Source organism: Anolis sagrei, chromosome 3 (assembly GCF_037176765.1).
Source record: "Anolis sagrei isolate rAnoSag1 chromosome 3, rAnoSag1.mat, whole genome shotgun sequence".
NCBI lineage: Eukaryota > Metazoa > Chordata > Lepidosauria > Squamata > Dactyloidae > Anolis > Anolis sagrei.
Window position 1 is genome coordinate 36,338,403 of NC_090023.1, and position 25,884 is coordinate 36,364,286.

The following is a 25,884-nucleotide window of genomic DNA, read 5'->3' on the forward strand; positions in this document are numbered from 1 at the left end:
AGGGTTTCTTTTGGCTAGACTTTCAGTTTCTGGTTTGAAATATTACATTTTAAGCTCCTGTATGTCACAAGGCATAACACTCAGCATCAGAGGCTCAGCCAAAGTATAGGTTTTTTTTCCTAGCATGTACCTGCATTATTTTACTTTCTAGATAGAGTATAATTTAAGTGTTCCTGGGTGGTTTCATGGTGTTTAATGCCGCTAAACACAACAGGTGATTGAATCGTATACAAACAACTTAACTACCAATAAAGGAGTGATATGAGAGCATTTTAAGAATTCTCAGAATTTTTTGGGCACAATTTGTATTCCTGCTGAAAATTGTACATGATTTGGGTCCCTCACTAGGTATCAAGATAAGTTGTACTAAATTAGAATTAAGGGAGAGAAGGATAATGTATCCTTCTCATACCATGAAGCCTGTCTCCAGTCCGTGCCTAATGTGAAAGTTACACCTGGAATTTCAGATGAGAATCCAGTAGTTTCCAGGCCGTAGCTACACATCCAACCTCCACTGGACCACAGAGGACTAATGATGGGAGAGTTTAACTCCATGACTAATTTTTGCTTTCCACCCTAGATTAAGAACTGCTTGAATCTTTACTCAGAAATCCATCAACCCAACGCTTGGGTTCTCAATATTAACCCTGTTAGGAGTAATAAGACCAACCCTTGTCCCATATTCACCTCTGTGTCAAGCTTGGCTACATGTAGCTAAGCTTGGGAGAATACAAATTGAATAATTACTCTCAGAAAACACATTCTAGTTATTGCAACCCCCCTTTATTGTGTGGGTTTGGCAGAAAATATGACAGCAAAAATTAAACATTTCAATTGGAAATGCCAAGGAATAATAAAATCTTATTGTGGACAGCTTGTCAATATTCTTCCTGAACTGTGGTGTTCATACCTTAACACAATATTCCAGGTGAGGTCTGAATAGAGTGAAACTACTATTCAATGCAAAAATTCCTATCCTGTACCTAAGAAGTTTCAGATTGCTAGTTTATTGTTCACAGAATGATAGGATGATGTTGCCCAGATAAGGTCATCAGAAGTTTGACTGTTAACTTCAGTGTAAACTTCATTGGCATTAATTGGGCGATAAATGCACTCTTTAATCAGATTAATGGGCTCTTGTTGCAATGCATACTGTGCATGAATTTCATGCCTGCGGAATCATTCCCAAGCAGATGGTTTCATTTTGCAGGTCTGATTAGGACATAAATATGGTCCCTCTAGCTTTTTGGTGTGTCAAATAGCTGCACGTTCTTGTTCATTTTATTGCCTATGAAGTTAAAAGAATAGCAGTTTATGGGTCTCTTAACCGAAGAGGTAAACAGCTCTTTTAAGATATCAGTTTCTTGTTGTGACACCTTCCATGTCTTGTAGTTTGGAATGATGTGGTGCAGAATTGTAAGATGTTATGCCTTAAGGAAATAGAATTGAATAGATGAGTAACATAGTAACATAGCAGGATCACTGATACTATAACAATCCCAGCCACAGTGTCAACACAATGGCTATTTGTTATCTTCCTTACTTAGCAGGAAATGATTTCTGCTCATTGCTCTATTGTTAGAAAGCAGACATCCCAGTGGAGCACTTCTTACCAGGTAGTCCAAGTGAGCGCTGTTTCTCCGTATTTAAGTGGTTCCTGAAAACTCTTGAGCCTGACTCTTTCTGAATACCTTCTGAACATCTTAGCCTATTGGTTCATTTCCTGTATTTGGACTTTGGAGAACTGCATTGTTAACAGGATACTGGTCCTAGGCTAGAAAATCCTTTGGTTTGTATTTCTAATGTCTTTGCATTGCTAGCCATCTCTTTTGTAGGGAAGGTGCTAAATCACAATGCCTAATGTTATGTATGTTAGTGGACGGTTGTGGTAACCCTCCACTGGCACTAGAAAAGGTCAAGAACAAATTGTAAAACTCAGCAGCTAGAGAAAGAGATTGAGATTGAAAGTCCTTGTGTATTTATTCCCTACTCCATAATTTCCATGCTCAGCATAGGAAATTTGGTATCTTTTATACTCTTTGTTGGTGGGAGTAGAGCATTTGTTGCAAGATTCTCCCCAGAACTTCAAGTTCATCTTCTGCTGTGTTTGTGTTTGGCATCCCAACTGGATGTTCCTCAATGTCTGAGCACCACTGGCTTTTCCTGCAAATTGAGGGGAAGTTGCTTGGGTGCTTTTGCCTTGAAATAAAAAATGTCCTAATCTCAGGGCCTTTCTACACTGTCAGATTATCTGCTCTGAACTGGATTAAATGGCAGTGTAGAAAGCACCTTACTTTAGACTTCAGCTCCTTGGAAGATTTTTTATTTTAGCTCTCTGCTCTTCAGCTGTTGTAGTAGCTAATGATCCTGATGGCTATATGCTCATTCCAGGATCTGAAGTAGAATATTGTTTGCTGGGGAATCTGAGCAGGATAATGTTGTTGTGCCCATGTCTTATTTGTGGGAACTCTATTGTTGGCCACTGCAAGAAAAGAATAGTGGACTTGGGAGGCTATTCTTCTTTTCTTAAATCTGTATGATTTCTTGATATTTAAAATCATTGAAATGGGCTTATTTGCAGAGATCAATAGGTATTAACAACATATTCAAATTAGGTGTGTTTAAGAATAGTCAATTAACCCAGACTTGGTGCTTATTATCTGTTTTTTTTAAATTGTGTACTTTAGGATTTAAAGTAATTATAATTTGTTACAAGACAGCTTCCTTTTGAAATATTTCTTGCTATATCATCTTTTTAAAAATTTGAATAAGGAATTGATTGAGTTTACTCAGTTTCCTTCTCAGAGTTTTTAAAGACTGCTTTTAAAGAATAAATGGTCTTTTCCAAAAATATATCACCTGTTCTCAAATATCTTTGTGAAGTTGGGGAAGGGACTGTTGGAAGCTGCATTTGTAGAGTATTTCTGTATTTCATGCTTAACCTTAATTGCCATTGTGATCCATGGGGGAAAATGCTTGAGAGGTGTTTGAAGCTACATTTTTCATACATCATAGTAATGGAGGCTTATAGAGTCTGCACTCAAATGCTACATGCTCTTCTTCCTTGGAAGAGAAAATTTGTCTGAGGACCAGTGGGTTTGTAAGGAAAATGTGCTGTTGGCAAAACCATTATAAATTGATCCCTAACTTCATTTGAGAGGTTCAGGCCATACTTTTGAATCCCCTGTCTATATCAGTCAATCCGTTGCTGAAGACCTGATAGAATGGAAAAATCATTGCCTGCCAGCAGAAGGACAACAAAAATGGGTTAGCCTAACATTTGCTTTCTATTTTAATTGCATTTCATCTTTTAAGTGTAGGCTTAAGTAATTTTAATATTGTGAGTATTTTAATTCTATTGTAATGTTCACTTTTTGTGTGTATTGTTTTAAACTGTATGGCTCTTTTTCAAACTCTAAGCTTCCCTGGGATATAACAACAAGGGCAGCAGCAACAACACCTTTTTCAGAAGAGAGTTGTAAAACTGGGGGAAGCCACTAAAAAAGCTATCTTTTATTTTCTTACCAAACATACCTTATAAAATGTTAAAAGTGAAAGAATGGCCTCTCCTGTAGATACCTTTCATGGATAAGCTTTTGTGCAGGAATATTGCTTATATTTTACATAAATTTATAAGGAAAAAACAGTTTTTTCTAGAAACAGATTAATAATGAATGGAATTATTATTATCAGCCCTGTTCATGAGTCTGACTACAGCATGTCAATTTGGACCAGATGAAGTTCACAGTTTCACCTATTCGCATCCAACAAAATATATCCTCTTTAGTAGTTTTCTTGGTCCAGATGATTCTATAGTATGCTGTCACAGGAAGTTACCATAGAGTTAAACCTTTGTGCTGACAGGACTGCTGACCAAAAGCTTGGTGTTTTGAAAAAGGGAGCAGGGTGAGCTCCTGTCTTGTCAGCTCCAGCTTCTCATGCGGGGACATGAGAAAAGCCTCCCTCAGGATGGTAAAACATCTGGGCATCCCCTGGGCAGCGACCTTGCAGACAGCCAATTTTCTCACACTAGAAGCGACTTGCAGTTTCTCAAGTCACCCCTGATACAAAAATCCCATAGAATTGCCCTGGAGGACCTAGAAAATTCCTACAAAGGTCTATTGCACCCCCTGCTCAAAAGGATAGAAAAGTGATTCATTTCATTAGGGCTCACGATTAGATTTCCCTGTAGGTTCCAGGGTCTTAATGTACTCTTCAAAGGTACTGCACATCACAGTAACTCAAATTTAATTTTATTAAGACATTTATGTAATATTTATTAATAAAGACATAAGAGTCCAGCATTTATAATTAGTAGTCAGTGGTTATCATTGGCTTAAAACAGGGGTCCTCAAACTTTTAGCCAGAGGCCGGTTAACAGTCCCTCAGACCTTTTTTTTTTGGGAGGGGGGGGGAGATTATGCTGTTTTTTATTCATTCAGTTGCTTCCGGCTCTTCATGACCTCATGAACCAGTCCACACCAAAGCTCCATGTCGGCCGTGGCCAGCCCCAGCACCTTCAAAGTCAAGCCAGTCACTTCAAGGATACCATCCATCCATCTTGCCCTTGGTCTGCCCCTCTTCAGACTATAGTTTGAAAATAATAATAAAAAACCACATGAGCGATTTACTATGCACAGTTCTCATATATTTATAGTGCAAGGAAACAGGAAAGAACAATACAATGAAGTACAGTTTTCACCAGCATAAACTTACCAGTATTTCAATGGGAAGTGTGGGCTTGCTTTTGGCTGATGAGAGAGTCAAGTTACATAGGATTGTTGTTGTGTGCCTTCAAGTTGTTTAAGTTGGGGCAATCCTACATCTAAAATTTAGGGCCGGGGGTTGGTACATGACCTTGAAGGGCTGCACCTGGCCTGTGGGCCTTAGTTTGGGTACCCCTGCATCAAGGAAGCTATAGGCCTGAATTTGCAAGACTTGAGCAGAACTGTTGATGACTAGAACCCTTAGAGGCCTGTAATTATAAAGCAGGCAAGGGCAAACTTCAGCACTCCACGTGTTTTGGACTTCAACTCCCAGAAATCCCAGCCAGTTTACCAGCCATTAGGAATTGTGGGAATTAAAGTCCAAAACACCTGGAGAGCCAAAGTTTGCCCATGCCCGTTATATAGAGACTTAGTTTGGAGACCCTTGGCTTAAATCATTTGTAAAATGCATGAAGAAAGCCTCTGTAATGAGAAAGATCACACATCTCCAGAATAAGATACTTGTTTGCATATAAATAAGGCCTGTGAGAATGGGCCAAAATTTGGTGGGGTTTTAAAATTAATTCTTACAAGGTGTATCCAGAATGACTGAAATATTCCATATTTTGTTCCTTTCTGATTTTATACTGGGGAGCTTATATAAAAAAATTCTGATTGTGCTGGGAAATGACATAAAATATGAGTATGGCTCCCCAGAATAAAATCAGAAAAAATAAGCACAAAATTGAGGAATGTTTAGTCAGTCTGTATGGTTTACATGGACACAGTGTCTGAATGCCAAATCATTGCCTCCCAAAGCAGTTACTATACTTCCAACTCAGGAATGGGAAATGTAATGTTGGTGGACAGGAAAAGAGATTAAAGATGGGCTTAAAGCCAACCTTAAAAACTGGGGCATACACACCAAGTACTGGGAAGTCCTGGCCTTTGACTGCTTAACTGGAGGTCAGCTGTGACCAGCAGTGCTGCAGAATTCGAAGAGGCATGAATGGAGGGTGAAAGGGAGAAACATGCCAAGAGGAAGACGCTTCAAGCCAACCCTGACTGGAACTGCCCTCTACCTGGAAACCGATGTCCTTCCTGCGGGTGAACATGCAGATCAAGAATAGGGCTCCACAGCCACCTACGGACCCACCACCAAGACAGCACACTTGGAGGACCATCATCCTTGAGCTACAAAGGATCGCCTAACTAAGTAAGGTCTACATTTTTTTTTTAAGTAGGAGAGAGGTTGGTTTAGCGATAATCAAGTAAACATTTTTAAAAAGGATGATGGGAGTATGAAATTGTTCCCTTAGTATCTGAAAACTAGCAGTGTAGTACAGCTTGGGGTTATGGGCTTGCTTCCTCCATTGCTTTTACCAGCCCAATACTGTGAGCACAGATGTCTTTAAAACATGGTTATGTGCTACTTTGCTTTAAAATCCCAATTGTGACCTAAGCAAATGAGTTTGGACAGATGTCCTGTGGGAGTCTGGGCCTTTTCAAACCTGCTTCTCTGCATTGGTTTTTGCTGTGCACTTGAGCTCACCTCGCTTCTGTCACAGTCGAACAGGACAAGGCAAAACAAACAAGGGAAGAAATAATACACAAATTTCCGCATCCACAGCAGCTGGAGCATACGACAAACAGATGGGCTCTTCCACCCCGATTATCCCAACCTCCTAAATATAGAAATACGTGCCTTTTTAAAATAAATTTAAATTACCCGAGGGGATGGTGTTAGCGCATGCTAGCACAGTGCTAACTAATAGAAATAGAAGTCGGCTGCTGACAATAGTCGAATGTGTACCTTTTGTTGATGTCTGTCTGTCTTTTTGTCTGTTTCTCTTGCATCCTTCCCTTTTCTTTCTGCCATATATACTCTCTTCATTAGAAAGCTTATGCCAAGCAGAGGATGAAGTCTGCCTTCTCTCCAGATGGGGCTCTACTTTACAGTGAATATGTATCTCAAATGAGTTTTCAGTTTAAATCATGACTAATGTTTCACGTAGATACTCATGCATGCACTATACGGTGAATAAGCTGTAAAGGTAATGACAGTCAAAGCAGCATCTTTTCCCGTTTACAGTCTTTCAGCAGGAGGGGGACAGGGAAAGGAAGAAACACTTAAGACAAACTTATGCCTTCCCCACTCAGAGCCCTATGTAGAAGAAGGTGCACCAATATTCGAGTTCAAGTTAATGTTGGGAGTCACTCTTGTTTCACTGACCATATAATACAAGCCAGAGCTTTTATACCAGGAATGGTTCCGATGCTGGCTTATATTGTCTCTGATCCACACTTCTGAATGCGTTCATATTGCACATAATATACATCTGCAAAGCAATATTTTAAAAATGTAGCACAGTACTGGTAGATGGATAGCCCCTGCAGCTGTTTTTGCATACTGTTGTCTGTTTATCCATTTTTTCCAGCATGTAGTAAGGCATCAAAGGAAGCTCTGCAGCATGTGTGCTTGTTGTATTTGCTTGGTTAGGTGAATGGCATTGAGCAAGGATGTAAAATCCTTTGCTGGAGAATATATCAATTTATTTGCAGTCTGTTCCGCTTTGGCATGATAGATTTCTTTTCATTTACTTGCTTTAGGACTGGCCTTAATAAATATTCTCAAGTCTGTGTTTATCCATGTGTGAAACTGAATGTATAGGGGGAAAAAAGGATGAGCCAGGTGTCAGTAAAAAAATTAGGGAGGTGCAGCTTGGTAGATGGAGCCCAGGGTAGGGAGCATAATTTATTGACCTCCCTCTACCACTTAATTTTTTCCCCACAGTGACATGCTATTTAGCTCCATGCTTTGGTTTTCTCATCTGTAAAATGGAAGTAATTAGTTATCTGCCTTCAAAAGGAACGGGTAGGAATAATATTTTGAATGAGAGTAGTTTCATGACTGCATTGCTGATGTGTGTGTGTCTCCTAGCTTTTTCAGGTGAGCAGATAAACATTTTGGCAAAGCCTTTTTGTAGAACGAAAAGTTACATTTAAAAAAAATGAGAAACAGCGTGTAATTCTGTTGTCTTTTTTCTTAGGATTCTTTCTTGCATATACATTTAAAAGTCAAGATGCAGTCAAAAGTGTATCTTGACTTAAATGAAGGGTTAGAAGGCATGATTATCAAGTTTGCAGATGACACCAAGTTGGGAGGGATAGCCAATACGGGCAGAATTCAAAACGATCTTAACAGATTAAAGAGATGAGTGGCCAAAACTAACAAAATGAAGTTCAACAGGGACAATTGCAAAATAGTCCAGTTAGGCAGAAAAAAATGAAATGCGAAGATACAGAATGAGGGGCGCCCAGCTCATCAGTAGTACATATGAAAAAGATCTTGGAGTCCTTTGGACAACAAGTTAAACATGAGCCAACAGTGTCATTCAGTGGCAAAAAAAAGCCAATGGGAATTTGGCCTGCATAAATAGGAGTATAGTGTCTAGATCCAGGGAAGTCATGCTACCCCTCTATTCTGCCTTGATCAGACCACATCTGGAATACTGTGTTGAATTCTGGGCAACACAATTGAAGGGAGATATTGACAAGCTAAAGGAGGGTGACTAAAATGATCAAGTGTCTGGAGAACAGGCTTAAAGAGGAGAGGAGAGGCTTAAAGAGCTGGGCATGTTTCGCCTGGAGAAGAAAAGACTAAGACTAAGACATATTTATACATGATGGCCATGTATAAATATGTGAGAAGGAAGTCATAGGGAGGAGGAAGCAAGCATGTTTTCTGCTGCCCTGGAGATTTAGATGTAGAACAATGGCTTCAAACTACAGGAAAGGAGATCCCCCCTGAATATGAGGAAAAACTTCCTAATTGTGAAAGCTGTTCAGCAGTGGAACTCTCTGCCCTGGAGTATGGCGGAGGCTCCATCTTTGGAAACTTTTAAACAGAGGGTGGATGGCCATCTGTCAGGGATGCTTTGAATTCAATATTCTTGCTTCTTGGCAGGGGGTTGGACTGGATGGTCCACGAGGTCTCTTCCAACTGTGGTTAAAGGTCTTATTTTTCCTTGCTTATCTGTATTCATTTATTTAACTATCCCATGGTAATAATCCAGAATCATATTGCCTAGAACACCTAGACTTTTCTCCTCAAATCTGCCATCCTATGTTGGGATGTTTGACTGGGTATGTGAGAAATCTGCCCTATTTTGTCTGAACCTGGAATAACTGTCATGGTTTCTACTGTAGAATTCACATCAAGTAACTTCTTTTGACTATCTTAGTAAAGAATCTATGCATTATCTATGATGTAATCACAAATGACTGACAGGAATCAGGACTTTTTGATAAACGGCAAAATGCACATCTTTGGAAAAAAAATGATATTTGCTATTTTTCTTGCCTTAAAAAGAAGTGCATTCCACTTTTTTGTATTTCTCTTTGATAGAAGCAAAAGGCCTACATGACTAAAATTGCCTTCCTTGTTTACTGCTATGAATCTCTTTTTCAAATGGTGGCACTTTCAATTTCCTGTTTTATGGGAAGAATTTGGGGTGCTAGGGGTGGAAGAGCTAGCTATCCCACCTCGCCAGACTGCCTGAGCCCAGAGAGCATGGAATGGCTGTGTGGACAGTGACCTGGGAACCTGCATAGGGATGACGATGACTGTCACCACTACCCCAACACAGAGGAAATTCTGGATCCTGGAGCAGGTTCTGGACTTTCCCCTGTGTATATTTTAAACTGGGGTGCAGCTGCATTAAGTTGCTTGCCCTGTGTTAACTCACATCAGCCTATGTGTGTTGTCTGGATTCACATAGGATAATGCAGTTCTTCACTGCATTTTATGGCACTGTATAACTGCCCTTAGAGAGATCAAAACCATAAAAAAAAGGTCTTGATCATATCTTTAGCAAAAGGAAGAACAAGAAAATGATATGGCCTTTGAAAAGAGAAGATGCTGAAATGCTAAATGGGGACAGAAAAAAGACACAACTATTTAACGTCTTCTCAGCCTCACTCAAAAGGAAAAGTGTTCTTAACTTGGGGGAAATGGAGCAGATGAAGCAATAGAGGCAATGCAGCACGGAATAGCTGAATAGGTAATACAAGGATACCGGTCTACTTTGTAAGCAGTGCCATGATCACGCTCCATGTCTGTCTGGTACAGTCCTGCTCTACTGTTATTTGCTGTCCCTCTCAGTACTGTTGGATAGCTTCAAAGTCCCAAGCTCAGGGAATGCTCCTGGACATTGTTAGGCACCTTTTTGGTTGTTCTCCTTTTCCCCACACAGGGAAAATGAAACTGTAGTTCCACCCATGTGGACAGCAGACAGTTTTGGATTGGAGCCAATCATGGTGTCTATAATCATGCTAAAGTGTGGTCCTGTTCCATAGCATTACTTGATTTTGCTTAACGTGAGTTTAAACCTGGTTAACTTCATTTATTTCATACTATGGGCCAGAATCTCTGGATGTCATCTGGACATCCAGTCTCGACGTCCAGTCCAGTTCAAGGCATAGACAAGTAGAATGAATAATTGCATGGTTTTGTACTCTAATACAGTTTCCAAGGTGGTGATAGGAAATGAAGTTTTCTTTATTGTTTGCTTCTGCAACGATTACTATTCTGTTCTAACACATTCTCAAAAGCATCCTAGTGGACTATTGATAGGGTGGGATCAATTTTGATTTGTTGAATATTAGAGGCAAATGGTCACACCTATGAAAGTCTATGAGTAGATGAATTCGGAAGAATCAGGTTTAATTTAACTATGTTGAGGTGAGAATTGTGTTACTCTCCAGATGCTATTTACTGCATTTCCTAGCATTCCTAACCATTGTTTTTGGCTGAATTTTGCTGAATGGCAATTTGAGTTCAGCAATATCTGGGAGCTGCACCCTAAATAATAGGTTGTAACCTTTATTTTCCTAAACAATTTTTAAGCAGAATAGATATTGACTTTGCACTTTTGTTATTTGAGGACAACTGCCTAATGTTTAAACATAAGACATTTTGAAAAAGCTCTGTTACAGATGGTAGTTTGTTTTCATGAATTTTTTATGGATGTGAAAACAGAATCCTTAAAACAAAGGCCTTTTTTGCTGCAAAACTCTGTGTGGTGCAGTTTAACCTTATGACAGTTCTTTCTGGGTACGTAAGCTATCATAAAATGCAGTCAATAGAAGCACTGTTATTCTTTTTTTCCTTGAAAATATTTTACATTCATGGTTTTGCCAGTATAGAATAGTACAAGAGTATAATGCTTTGAAAGTTGTGTTGCTTACTCTCACCATAAAGAGCTCTTTAATCCCTTCTGCACAGAAATGCAGAATAGTACAATATAATGGATATGATTTAATCTCACCTCGCCACACATTGATGAAATCCTATATAACAGAAATCACTAAAAGATTATCCTGTAGTACCTGCTGAACTAAATATATCCAGCATGCAGTCTATCACTAATCGTTGCTTCATGTTTGCTGACATATTGAAAGAAAAGCAGAAACCAAGTACCTTTGAAAGGAAATACAGAAATAAAAATGAAAGTGTTTGTGTTAGGTTTTCCTTTTGTAGAGCTGGTGTGATATAGTGTTTTGAGCTCTGGACTAGAACTCTTGAAGACCAGGATTTAAATCCCTGCATGACCTTGTACAAGTCACAACCTCTGAGGAGAGCAAGTCTAATCCTGCCAAGAAAGCCCCATGATAGGTTCGCCTTAGAGATGCCATGAATCAGAAATTGTTGGAAGGCGCACAACATCAGCCCCAACAGCAGTAGCAACTATCCATTTAAAAGGAAACACACATTTAAATGTGTGTTCAAATAGAATTTAAATACATTTTTGAAAGAAATTAAAATGAGTTTGATGATCAAAGTGGCAGTGGAATGTGATTATGAGTAACAGACATGACTGGAATTAAGGACCTTCCACACAGGATCCAAAATGTGGGCCATGTCAGATTTTTATCTGAGGTGCCCAAACAACACGTCAGGTAAAATTTAAGCAATTCAAGACAAAGCAGGTGAACCCTGCTTCATTCCAAATTATTTAGATACTGGAAGCACCCTATATTTTCTGGTCTGTGAACAGTGCTCAGTATAGAAGTATTTTTTTCAGATTTCTGGAAGTGGTCTTCCTTGAGCCTGAATATCTAGATTGGAAGCTTTCTTTTGTAAGTTAACAAACTTACCACTGTTTTTCACCTCGGCAATATTTGACATTGGACTACTTCCTGTTATCAGTAAAGCTGAAGAAATTATCTCATCTCACACAAAGCAGGGAACTGAAGGGGTGTCTGCCAGATTCTTAGCCCAATTGGCAGTCTTGTCTCTCAAGCTGTCTACTATTTTCTTTTGTGCCATCTATTAGTGCAGTCATAAGAGACAGGCAAATATAAATGCCAGGGAGATACTTCACTAATGAAGGCTAAAGTGGGTGGCTGAGGAAGTCTTTTGGTCTGCTGGAGAACTTTGTTCTTTATTGCCAGGCGAAGCAAAAATCTAAGCGGGAATTCCATTGTGGGAACACCATTTGTAATCTATACAGGGATTCCACATCAGGAACAACACTTGTGTTGTGACATTTTGTTCCTTCTGACCTCCGACTCTAGACTGTAATGACAGGGTGACTTGAAAACAAAAATACCAGAGTATTTTTAGGAAGGTAATCATTTAAATGCTCTCTCTTTTAACCCAAGAATGAATATTGTGTGTAATTGTTTTGTGCTACAATACTATGAAGTATTTGTGCTTCAGAGCTGTATTCTTATGCTGTTGCTCTGATTTTCTGTAACACCTTTAGGCTTAACTCCTTAATTGTTCTGAATAAAAAAGAAGCTCTGTGATAAATTTAGGTCAAAGTTTGTGCTTTTATTTCACTAATCCCTTTTGGACTACCACTGTTCCTGTACATTATGCCCGGATAGCATGCAGTCTGTAGTCTTGTACCCTGTTGTGCAGCCTTACGGTTCATTGATTTAAGAGGCAGAACATTTGCTGAAGTTTTTAAGGAAAAAATGCCACAAGTTAAATTATTTTATTTATTGTGTCAGAAGCCAATTGAGACTACAGTTATAATGTATAAAAACCCCACAAAGTTAAAAACTTTTGCATCATCCTAAGTTTTCTTTGACCAGAAGCTGGCTACTTCGAGTGCTTCTGGTGTTGCTGTAAGAAGGTCTTCCATTGTGCATGTGGCAAGACTTAGACTGCATTGTAGTAGATGGTCTGTGGTTTGCTCTTCTCCACACTCGCATGTCATTGTCTCCACTTTGTAGCCCAATTTCTTAAGGTTAGCTACATCTCATGGTCCCAGAGCGCAGTCTGTTCAGCACCTTCCAAGTCGCCCAGTCTTTTGTGTGTCCAGGAGGGGGTGTCTCATCTGGCATCAGCCACTGATTAAGGTTCCGCATGTTAGCCTTCCACTTTTGGTCTCTCACTTGCTGAGGTGTTCCTGCGAGTCTGTAGATCTTAGAAAGCTATTTCTTGATTTAAAAGATTAAGAAAAGAAGCTAAAAGAAGCAGAAATCTATTAATCAATCTGTTTGTAATTTACTGAACCACATTTTAAAAGAATTTATAGATGCTTTTTGGGTTTGTGAGCAATAGTGTCAAAATAAAAAAAAATGTCTGCAGTAGAAAAAAATTATGGTAACACAAAATCATTACACATAATCCAGACCTCTTATATTGGAAAAACTGATTCAGCAAGTTAGCCTATTAGCTTCTTCATGTCTGCTGGGTCCTGTGCAACTGTTGATTTAGTGTTGGATATATAAGCCTGATAGGTGGTAGAAAGTTGGCGTTTTTTGGCATTGATACATTCCTTGTCAAACCAGGGCTTGGAATGGTGTTGCTGGTTGCAGTGTTGCTACAACCTATTTGCTACTTGAGCTCTTGCATGATGGTATTGTATTTATCCAGAAGTGCATTAGGAATGAAGGTTTTTAATTGGAAGAGGATTAAGAATTGCTCAGTCAAATCTAGGCATGGCTTCTAGGGTTTTGGCATACAGGAAACGATCCCTTAGAGGTTGTTATATGATCAGTAGCACTCACGTTGGAGCCATAGGAACAACTGAATATGTGCTCCTCCAGTGCCTGTTTTAAAGAGACATTTGAACCAATCTCATCTCACCATTGCTATATAAACACCCAGGGCACTCAGGGCAATTTTACACTATCCTGTTGCTCTCAGATACCAACTCTGTTATAACCTATAATGTTGTCAAGTTCTGCACGGTAGCGCTTAAAATTTGCTGGGTGATGACTGGTACCATAAGTTTTAAACTTGCCTAGTGTGGAGTGTTAGCTGCCTTGAATCCCCATGGAAGAAAAGTGTGGTATAAATAAACATAATAAATAAATAAATAAATAGCATTCTAACTTATCAGAAAACTGTAATTATAGATATATTAATGCCCCCACCCCCTAGTCTCCTAGACCTATGTCTGACTGTACCCTTCTCACCTTATGCTTCCATATATTCTCTGAATGCTCCAACCCCTCCCTCCAGATTCACTTCCCTTTTATTTCCTTTTAGATTTAAAAAAAATATTACTTTTAATTAGTACATTGTGTTTTAGCTTTTTATATGGCTCTATATTTGAGCTTTTGGCCTAGATTTTAATGATTTAAGGTAGTATGCTCCAGTTTCCTTATGCTGGTCTATGACTGTAATAAAGAAAGATTTGATTTGACTGAGCAGTTTTCTTTACACTTGTCTTTAAATGGTTTTATTCTTTTATGTAAAGCACCTTTTCATATAACCTTCTGTGCTTGAAGGTAATATAAATATATTTCTAACAAGTAAGTAAACATATAAACAAGACTCTCTCCCCCCACCCTGCACTTTTACTATAGTTTGGAATACAAAATAAGTTGTTGTGAACAGCAGCACACCAGATACTCTGAGCTAGCAAGTATAGTGTAGTGTTATAGAAGTTTTGTAATCTATTTGCATCAATTAATTAACATATCTTGCTGACATTCTTGTCAATTGCTATGAGCTACTGTCACCAGAGAGCGTTTTGTTGGCTGAGTGACTTCTCTATTTAGATCTGTTATTTTTATTGTTTATTGCACTTGTTTTAATTGGCTATTCTCCATCCATATTTCAGTTCATTTCTGGTATATATCTATTTTATTGTTTGAATAAACAGTGAATAAAATCTCTAAATATCTTCCTGCCTTCAATGAAATGCCAAAAAAACCTACTGCATATGTCTTGTCACGACTAGCATGCAAGTTTCAAGATTTCAAGCCAAGGAAGACGTCCCAGAAAATAGATAGTTTATCTTCCAGTATCTTCTTAAAAAAGCTCATAATTATGAATTCAGATTGTTTTGAGAACTTGTTTACTTTTTCATTAAATAGCCCCCAAATCCTTTCTTTACATAATGAAATCAGTATGTATGATTTTTTTCCTCTCAGCATATGCCTTATGAATACAGGTCCAGAGAGTGCTTGCGCACACATTTCAGTGACTCAGAACATCCTGTTTTTATGCAGTCTTTAAAAATTCACCTGTTTTTCAAATTTATTTCTTGCCAGTTTGGAATCAGGGTCCATTTGTTAGTTTCATTTGAATTGTAGAACTATATTATGACACACACACACACATCATATGTTATATATCAAGCGGATACAAACACATTCAAACAACATATCAAAAACAGCTAAGATCTTTAGGGAGCCAGTATGGCTTAGTGGATATGAGCCAAATTAATTAGGTGTCCTTGGGCAAGTCACATTTTCTTTAGATCCATTTACACTGTCAAAATACTGCAGCTTGAAAGGCTTGGTCCTCCCAAGATTGTTTGCTTACTCACATGGCAGTAACTCGGAAGTAAACAGGCAGAAGAGCAGATTGCTTTTTTTCTATCTTTGGAGGGGGTAGGAAATTGGGTAAACCACTCCCATTCCCAGCTGTGCCAAACTGGTTTTGTCATGGCTGGACTGTAGGGTCACCATCCCACTGTGAAGGTGGTTGACAGCATCCTATTATGTGGCTGTGAATGGCTATGTTTCATACAAATTCAGGGCCACATTTTGTGCCTGTGTAGAACTGCTCTTAGTTTCAGAGGATGGCAGTGGTACTCCCCCTCTTGAGAACAAACCTTGTCAAGAAAACACCATGATAGGTTCACCTTCGGATTACTATAACTTAGAAACAACTTGAAGGACACACAACAACAACAACATCTTTTAGCAACAATAATATCTAAGAACATTAGCCTATAGTTTTAATTATCGTTTACCTGACAGAATATAGTATTCATCCCTTATGTCAAAGTAGTAACAAGAATAGAGTGAATCTACTATGCGTTTCAGCAATGATGGTGTTTGTGAAGGTGGATCCCATCAAACAAATTGTCCTAATAGATCTATGTTTATGTTCTTTCAAGTCACCTATGAACTTATGTCAACCCTATGAAGTTCATTGGGGTTTCTTAGACAAGGAATACTCAAAGTGGTTTTGCCAGTTCCTTCCTATGAAATACAGCCTATATTCCCTCGTATTCATTGGTGGTCTCCAAACTAGGTAATAAACTGGGCTGACCCTGCTTAGCTTCTAAGGATCTGATGCCTAAAGGGCAAGTTTGCACAATTTGTGGTACTCCAGGTGTTCAGGAATCCAATTCCCAGAAAACTTAGCCAGTTTGTCCACTGGTCAGGAATTTTGGGAGCTGGAATCAGGCTTGCCCCAACATTGGCAGTATTTAGGAGGAGCCTGAAAATGTGGCTGTTCCAGTGTGCCTTCTATAATAACTGGCCAGATGGCAATACGATCAATCCCACCATCTGACACCAATTATAATAACTTCTTTATGGCTGTCTGGGCAGGGGGTCAAACAGATCCCACCAACTGTCCCTCCAATAAAAAGGATTTTCACCACTGGCACCTATATATCACTTGAGGAGAATGTCTCTCTATTTAAACTTTCGCTGCCACCATAAATTGAATGAACAGGAACGCTCTAGCTATTTAAAGATATTAAAATTACTTCTAGGACCACCAAGTACTGTGTCTTTTTATGTGCTTTTTTAAAGGAAAACAGGTGAGGTTGATTTAAAAGAAAAAGGGACTAAATCCACAAATGTACACTTGACTCAGGCTTAAGTTTAAAAAAAACAAGGAAAGTTTATTATTATAGTACAGAAGAGAAGGTAAATGCTGTTGAATAAGCTTGGCTGTTACAGATAAAATGTTTTTGTTCTTAAAAGCGTAACGGTTGCGTGAGACTGGTTCTTTCTTTGTTACAAATTACAAAACCCAGCTATTTCTTCCCTAAATAGCTGTACCCAGTTTGCCACAGCTCACTTGGCTGGCAAACTTCAGGCAAACTGCCTATTCTAATCACGAACTCCTAATTCTGAAATCCTGCTCTAACTCTAACATCAACAGACTGACTGCCTAAAGAAGCTTCTTTCTTTCCCTCCAAACAGTCCAACTCCGCCCCCCTTTAACAAACCAATCCTGGCTGCTCTAAGGCTGGCTCAGGCCTAGGCCACTCCCCCTCTCTGAACTGGAGCTTTCCCTAAACTAAGATGGCTCCTGCTGCCTTCTGCCAGGCCTTCTAAGCTGAAACTAACTAGCCTGCCTCTCCTAGGCCCTGCCACCCAGTTTGGCAAGGTAAGGGATCTTCACACCTTCCCAGAATAAAGAAATAATGTGATAGAATTATTTCTTTATTGCTTTTTTTCTATCTTTGGAGGGGGTAGGAAATTGGGTAAACCACTCCCATTCCCAGCTGTGCCAAACTGCTATTTTGAGTTACATCTCAGCCTTTCCCAGCTGGCATTGTGAATTGATAATCAAAAATTGAGGAAGAATTGCCCATTATGATATTTGTATTAGGCATCTTGATGATAAAGTCAGTTGTTACCATTCTGATTTGAATCTCACAATTGTTGCAGAGGATTTTTTTTATTTTCCATACCTGATGAAGTCCATGCAAGATCTATGGTAGTACCATGGAACCTCTACTTAAGAACATCCCAACTTAAGAGTGTTTTGAGTTACGTTCTGTTGCTTGGCCTAGGTTTCACTTTGATATAAGAAGAGCGTTTTGAGTTAAGAGCTAGTACCAGGGGGACTGCTAGAGTGAGAGAGTACAAGGTTTTAGGGCTCCAAGGGAGCGACCTTCATGCCTCGTGCTCTTGCCCTCTTTGGGAGATTGCTGTTTGCTTTGCTCTTGTCCGCTTTGAGGAACTTTTGGGTTAGTGTGATTTTTATTCATGAAAAGAGAGAGGGAGAGAGCAAGAGAGGGAGGGAGGCTGTATGAAGTACAGTGTGAAGAAAACGATGCTTCTGCCTCTTCACTTTCTGTTTTGCGCTTCTACCATTGTGCCACAGCTTTGTTCTTCTGCCATTTTAAAGTTGATTTTTCTTTTTTTTTATTGTTCCATGTGAATGTGCAAGTTTTTCCTTGCTGTTACACTGGCCAACACACATTTTATTGCCTCAAATGTGCTCCCTTGCCACAATTTTATGCTTCTACCATTTTAAATTTGATCTTTCATTTATACATTATTTGTGCATTTAAACATTATTTGTTATTTATAAAGTAAATTTTCTTATTTAAAAACATGTAATAAAAATGGGGGAGGGCCGAGGGCCTGGAACTGATTTATTCATTTTGAGATAAGAGCTTTTTGAGTCAAGAGCTCAGTGAAGGAACAAATTAAGCTCTTAAGTCAAGGTATCACTGTAGTATGCAAGATCAGTCATGTGTGTATTTGAGTTTTTCTGTTCCTGTCTGGTTAAAGTGTTGAAGATGCAAAAGGAGTCCAATCAGTTGGACTAAGGGACTCAAATGTAGATTATCCATTTGCACAGAGTAGTGAAGTGGGAGATATGAAGAATTAGAAAAGAGAATTAGAAAAGGAATGAGCCTACTGTACTGCTATTACCTATTTGCAATGCTTGAAACGTTACTTTTTCAAACTGCAAGCTATACTGGTTTGGGGATTCTGGGAGTTGTAGTCCAAAAAAGCCCAAACCATTCCCCTATCTAATGCGATATCTAATTAATCTGCTTTGTCACGAATTAATTCTGTTTTACCAGAGGTGTCATTTGGATGCCTCTGGTAAAAGTCCAACAGTGCCCACATTTTGGGCCCTGTCTGAAAGGGACCTGAGTCTTCATCTCTGGAGGTGTTTAAATAGAGGCTAGGTGATGCTTGAGGTCTCTTTCAGTTTTATAACTCTGTGATTTAAAACTTTAAATGCTAATTATTGGTGCTTAGTTTGAACTATTGTGAACCAATGAGGTAGGAAATAAAAAGGAAAATAAGCAACAAGCATGATCTCATTCTCGCTCTGTCTTCTCTTCTGTCTCTTCTTGAATTTCTCTCATGTCCCCATTTAAAATCAAGCAGTGCATCTAAGGAAATAGTGTTTGTTCTTTTTCTGTCCACAAGACTTTGATTTCCATTTGAATAGCAGGCTTCTAGCTAACACTTCCCTGTAGTCCAGCCCAGCAGACAAGGAGCTTACTGTTCATGGACTGAATGTTCAGCCAGCCCTGACGTAGCTGTCTTTATCAATGCATTTTATTCAGTGTTTTTTCTTTCTTTCTGTATGCATGATGTGGGCAAGGATGAGTTGTTTTTCAAGGGGAACGGAGAGCTTTTCCCCCCTTGCTAAACATACCCTTTTACACTGGATAGCACTTCAGCCCTTCCAGTCCCCATACAGCTTCCACTTTAGAGCTTTGTGGCTTTTCACTGGCCCTTTTACAGACTTGCAGCTGGTTTTTCATAGGGGTCTTTTTTATCCTCTTAGCTTCCTACCTTTTTCACTGCGTCTACTTGCTGCAGTGTGTGATTTATTTAGTTTGCTTTTTCTATCTCCATCACTGTGCTTTATGTTGTGCTATTCTCATACCATTTTTTTGCTTCCTGGATTATTTTTTTATATCTTTTAATGTACCTATTATATGTAATACACTGTGTAAGACTCATATACCTCAAAGTATTGTCCAAGTGACTTATCCTAATTGAGCCGATAAAAGAGCAAACAGGAGTCAGATTGGAAAGGCGTGCAAGTGGTGATTAGCTGAAAGCATCAATGAAATCGGAGCATGAAGCTAAAGTTTCTAAGGAATAAAGCATTCAGCACATCTCTGACTCTTCTTCTTCTTATATTTTAGTGAGGCCTGAGGTTATGTACAGAATTGCAGACCATTTGTAATGTTTTCTTCCTGAACAAGAGGGAGAAAAATGTATTTGTACTGCTTGTCTCCCAATATTGGCATGGGAAGCTATTTTTTCTAGTTTATTTTATTATGAGACATGCAAGTCTTTCTGTACAATTTTAGCTGTAGATTGTTTAGAGTGACACCATCCCCACTTCATGGTTGGATACTAACGGCAATGTTTATAAGTGGAACAGGAAGAAAGGGAAAGTCTCAGGGTGTAACCCTTATTTCTGGGTGTCTTTGTAGTCATCTTGGAAAGTAAAACGTGAGAATGTGCTAAAGCAAGAATTTCATGAGCTGATTAATTCCCTCATGATTACTGCAGCTTTGTACTTTAGAATGGCTTGATTTAGTTATTGAGTTGTATTTTTCTTTTTTGGTATGCCTAATCCTTCAGCAGTTTGAAAACATGCAAATGTGAGTAGATCAATAGGTACCGCTCTGGCGGGAAGGTAATGGTGCTCCATGCAGTCATGCCAGCCACATGACCTTGGAGGTGTCTACAGACAATGCCACCTCTTTGGCTTAGAAATGGAGATGAGCACCACACCCCAGAGTCGGACACGACTGGACTTAATGTCTGGGGAAAACCTTTACCTTACCTACCTTAATCCTTCAGCAGATGTTTTCTAGTGTTACTCCTTCAGTTGCTGCTTCAACTGAATCTTGCATCCAAGCCTTAATCGAATTTGAGGAGTCCATGTTTTTGGAACAAACATGAGAAAGAGGAAGAAAAAATAGAATAGAAATAAACACTTTTAATCTTACCGTGACATAATTTACTAAAGATGCAGTCCTTAGGTTGACTATGCCAAATTTTTAGTGTTAATTTGTTCATGTTTAAAAAGTGTGTTTTATACAGTTGAGTACAATATTGTTTTGTATTTGCAGTTCAATTATATGCATGCATATTCAGAAATATACTTACTGTGCTTTACTCCCAATTATTATGCATGGAATTGCCACTTAACGTTACAGCATCGTTAATGAGATTGTGTTGAAGAAGAATGATTAGTATTTGCACACAGTGACACAATGGAAAGAGTTTATAAGATGATCTAGCTTTAGTTATATGCTGTCCTTTCAATTTGCCACTGAAGTCTCTTTTTAAAATTCCATTATGTTCACTGTTCAAGAATTCCTGTTGAAAACTTCTGACACTCCAATTAATATAGGCTGGTTTAAGTGGTTTGCTTAAATTGGGGTAGGTTTGAGTTATGGGGGCACGTTGGTTCACCCAACATTCTTCCTATGATAATTTTTGTTCTCAAGTGCCCACATGCCCCTTGAAGGCATTTCAGTGCATTTTTGACCCATGTGTGACACACTAAGGACAAACTCTCTGTTTCTTTGAAGAACAGGAAGTGACCCAGAAGTCAATTTGGAGATCATTTCTTGTTTTTTAAAGCTTCTTGTCCTAAAATGGTCCAGGGCCCATTGTGAATATGGGAAAATAACACATATGCTTGGGGGCAAACTTTTTGGGAGATCCATAGGGGCCCTGGGGCTGCATGAAGCACATGAGCCATGAAGTTCTTTGAATGCGATTTTCCTACTTTTTGGCAGGGGGTTGGACTGGATGGCCCAGAGGGCTCTTTCAGCTCTGATTCTATGAGTACACTAGCCATCCCCTGCCATGCGTTGCTGTGGCCCTCAGAAAACAGAGGAATTCCAGGCATGAAACAATAGAAGAGACATATGGAAGGGGCATTGATAGATGGAACAGAAGGTAGATGGATAGAACATAGGTAGGTAGGTAGATGGATGGATGGTCAGACAGACAGACACACTCACATCTTTAAGGGCCAAAGGGAGTTGGGCTGGATGGCCTTTGGGGCTCCCTTCCAACTGGTTGGCCATCTGTCAGGTAGGCTTTGATTGTGTCTTCCTTTACCGCCCAATAAGGTTGGACTGGATGGCCTTTGGAGCTCCTTTCCAACTGGATGGCCATCTGTCGGGAGGGCTTTGATGGTGTCTTCCTTTGCTGCAAAAAGTAGTTGGGCTGGATGGCCTATGGGGCCCCTTTAACCACCATGGCTCAATGCTGTGGAATAATTCAACGGTGTAGACCAGGTATGGGCAGACTTGGGCCCTCCAGGGGTTTTGGATTTCAAATCCCACGATTCCTAACAGCCTTCCTAACAACCTTTTGAGGTTGGAGCTGTTTTTGTACCTGTGTTTTTCAGTGTTTTAATGAGTGATGGTCATTCGTTGGCCTGATAGGTGCATTGTGTCCAATTTTGGTGTCAATTCGTCCAGTGGTTTTTGAGTTATGTTAATCCCACAAATGAACATTACATTTTTTATTTATGTACATGACAGTTGGGGCTGCATGAAGCCCATGCACCACAACTTGCTCCTCCGTCATGGAGGACTAGAGTGAGGACTAGAATGATCTCTTATTCTCCGCCACATGTGATCCGTGGGGTGTACTCAGTTCCACATTGGGTGAAATATGAAATATAAAAATCAAACAAACCAACACATGAATGGTAAAAATGGATTTATAGTGAAACTCTGATATCACTTGTGTACAATATGCATACAGTATCTTCTGTACCTTTGAGGATACGTCACCCTAAACCTACCATGTAAACAAGAAATTGTGAATAATAGTGAACCCTACTGAAATGAATGATTTCCATAAGAAATTGCCATAGACTTGTGCTGGAGGACCTGAAAAAAATCCTAGAAAGGATTTTCTTGGGTCCTTAACACAGCTATATGGTAAAGTCTGGCAGAAGCATGCCATAGAATTGCCTGGAAAATTGAGAAAATTATGAGAGATACCGATAATATATATATTTTTCTGATGTGGGTCTGTGAAACTGCAGATACTGGTCCCATGGCAATGGGAGTCATACTATATTGCCTTATTCCATGTCTAACTGTTTATGCATTAAGAAAACCCTTCAGGGTGTTTTAAAGTTGTAATTCCCATTTTAGTGGGGTGGGAAGGCTGTCTGAATTCCATCGTAATTTACCGTATTGAGAGAGATTTTTACCCACATAGAAATTTCCTTTCCCCCCATGTTTACTAAGTCTGTTACTGCAGATAGAGATGGGACTACTAGAGCCTTTTGCTGCATCTCATTACCTTTGGACTGCGCAGACAATTTGCAGCCAAAGATTTCAACATATTTCTGAAGAAGGCCTGATTAATTGTATTACCATTGAGTTTATAGTTACTGTGTCATAAAGCGGCGATCTCTCAAGGCTGGCACGAAGGAACAGGCATGGTAGGATGTGCAGCAGAGAAATACTAGCCTGACACCCCCTGGATTCAACAGCTGCAGAACAGAGATTCAGTTCTCTGATTTACAGTCTCTGAAAGACAGTTGTAGAAACCATCAAGAAAGAATCTGACTAGGAGAACAGGGCAATTCATCCCTTTATATTATAACTAAGTATACTAGACAATATACTGTACTAAACAAAAAAGCTTTTGCAGAGGTTCACAATATAATAAGGCCTTTCCTTTTGCAAAATAAAGACCAGTATTCTTCTTTTGTAGATAGCATAGTTTCACATTCCACTAGGGATAGTGGTGTGTCATTCTATACTTCAATTTGTATCTGATTCAATTTCCAAGTAGAGTGTGCTCCACAGTTGTATCACTGGGCTTTCTATAGCCTACAGCAGGGATGGAGAACTACAGTAGCCTCCTCAATTACAGAGAGAATCCAGAGACCACACAGTGTTCAGCAAACCTTAGAGAACTACATCCTCCTTATATGCCTTTCTGCTAAAATGATTTAGTGTTTTCTTTTTAAACAGCTCAATAAGTTCCTAGGAGGAATGGGGAATAATGTTGCTATGTTTGTGACCCTCGGCCTTGGCAAGGAAATATATTGGATTGATGTGGCAAGTAACCATTCTAATTCCAAATTTACAGAATGTATCAATGAGTGGTTTCTGACGACATTAGTTAGTGTGTTGTGTGGGCATATGTGTTGTAGTGTTAAATCTCAGGTTGACATGTATTTAAAGAAATAACGCCTTCAAAATCCAATTAAATTAACTAAAAGAGCAGTAATTAAATGAGGTTACTTCACTTTGCTTGAAAAGTTCGTGCTTATGTATCTGAGTTCATGGGAAACTTTTCTAATTCTTCTTATAGCTTTAGAAAAGGATTGTTAGCTTCCATATTTTAATGTGTATGCATCAAGGGTTTTAAAGGACTGAATGCCAAATACCAGGTGGCTCACCATTGATTGCCTTCCCCAATAAAAGACAGCCCAGAGGTCAATTATAAGGACTGCAGGCAAATAACAGACTTCTGTTTCCTTATCCAATGGATTCTGGCAAAAGGTAGTCTTCCTTAGCTTTTGTTCCAGAAGACCTAGCTAATAATTGATTGTGCCAGTTCTGCCTCCATAGTTTCTCACATCCAACCACATGAAATGAATAACCACTTTGAGTCCCACACTGGAGTGAGAAAAGCAGTATACAAGTGAAATAAATAAATAATAAATAAGGTGTTCTTTCTTCGACTCTAGGCAGAGCATCCCCTGACATTCCCTGATAAACAACCATACTTACGAGACTGCATCTCCTATGAATCGGCACAGGCATTGAGATCTGCTGGGGAGGTCCTTCTCTTGGTCCCACTACCATCTCAAATATGGTTGGTGGGGACAAGAGAGAGGGCCTTCTCAGTGGTGGCACACAGACTGGAATGCCCTCCCTAGAGAGATCAGATTAGCCACCTCATTTTAAGCATTCTGTTCCAGTTTAAAAACATGGCTTTTAAACAAGCCTTTGGTCTTATGTGGGTTTTTTAAGGATTAGTCAGAGGATTTACTGTTGGCAGTGTTTGTAACTCTGGTTTTTATCATTTTAGATTTATGTATTGTCTATATGTGGCACTGCTGTATTTTGTTAGCTGCCCTGAATCCCTTTGGGATATGGTGGTGGGGTAGAAAATAATAATAATAATAATAATAATAATAATAATAATAATAATGACTCAAAATTTATCACAATGTGTGTACCTCATATTAGGAAGTGGTAGTTATCTGAAACTATTTATCTTTGAATAGTCCTTTATGTATACCAGAGACTATCCCTTGATTGGCATCAGCAGTTTAGTGGGTGACAATTGTGGACAATTCCATGGAGAGGGGAAAGTACCAGTGTTGACCCCCCCCTCCCCCAGGCCATTCACAAAGGCCAGAAACATCATAAAAGCAGAGTGAGTAAAGGGTGGTGGTGCTTTATTTAGTTTCTGCCAGTTTGGTCTAAGATTTCACATTTTGCTACTCAGAGAAGGGGATGGTTCCTTTTTTAATAAGAGTTAGTTATACTGACCTGTTGGTAAGCTGACCCAGGCTTTTTGGGGTTGATTTTTTGACTACATTTTCCAGACTTCTACATGAGCATATTGAGTTGGTTTGCCTTCAGGTTACTATATGTCAGAACCTCAAGGAACACATCAGCAAATAGTTTATTCGAATAGTAATATAGGAAGCACCATCCTATGCTAATTATTAGCTGGTAGGCCCCTTACATTATGTGCAAGATGTGCATGTCGATGAAAGATTTCATGTAGCAAGTTAATCACAGCTTTAACTAGGTGAAATAAATTGATCATGGCATGTGCTTTTGTAGAGCAGATTCTACTTCATCAAATGTATAAAGCATAATTCTAAATTGGAAGGCCATTATCAATATAATACTCTCCTATGTATGACAAGATACCGTCATTTCCTCCAAGAGATGAACATGACTACTGTTCTGGAAACCAACCTGAATCTCAATTTAAAATTAGAGATAGAAAGAGAACTGGAAGATAAACATTAGAACATAGATCATAAACTGCACATGACAGGAAGAGAAATGAATAAAGTTATAATGATTACCTGGGCTGTGGTGGATGATTTTTTACTTACGAATCATGGAGTGATAGCATATTTCCATCCTTAAAATATTGTTTCAGGGTAAATTTCACACACAGAAAAAAAATCCAAATCAGTAATACAAAAATCTGAGGTTTTCCATTCAGTCTC

The 25,884-nt window shown here is 39.1% G+C and overlaps 1 protein-coding gene and 1 long non-coding RNA gene across 2 annotated transcripts in view; one reads left to right on the plus strand and one right to left on the minus strand.

The window, feature by feature from the left end:
• The window catches only part of IGSF11 (immunoglobulin superfamily member 11), a 254,314-nt gene that overhangs the window by 42,781 nt on the left and 185,649 nt on the right, over positions 1-25,884 (plus strand). The gene's annotated exons all lie outside the window — the stretch shown is intronic.
• On the minus strand, positions 4,407-6,647 carry LOC137096615 (uncharacterized). The gene is made up of 2 exons (XR_010909545.1): positions 6,520-6,647; positions 4,407-4,587 (listed from the first exon to the last, which is right to left on the minus strand). It is a non-coding gene; the product is annotated as an uncharacterized lncRNA (long non-coding RNA).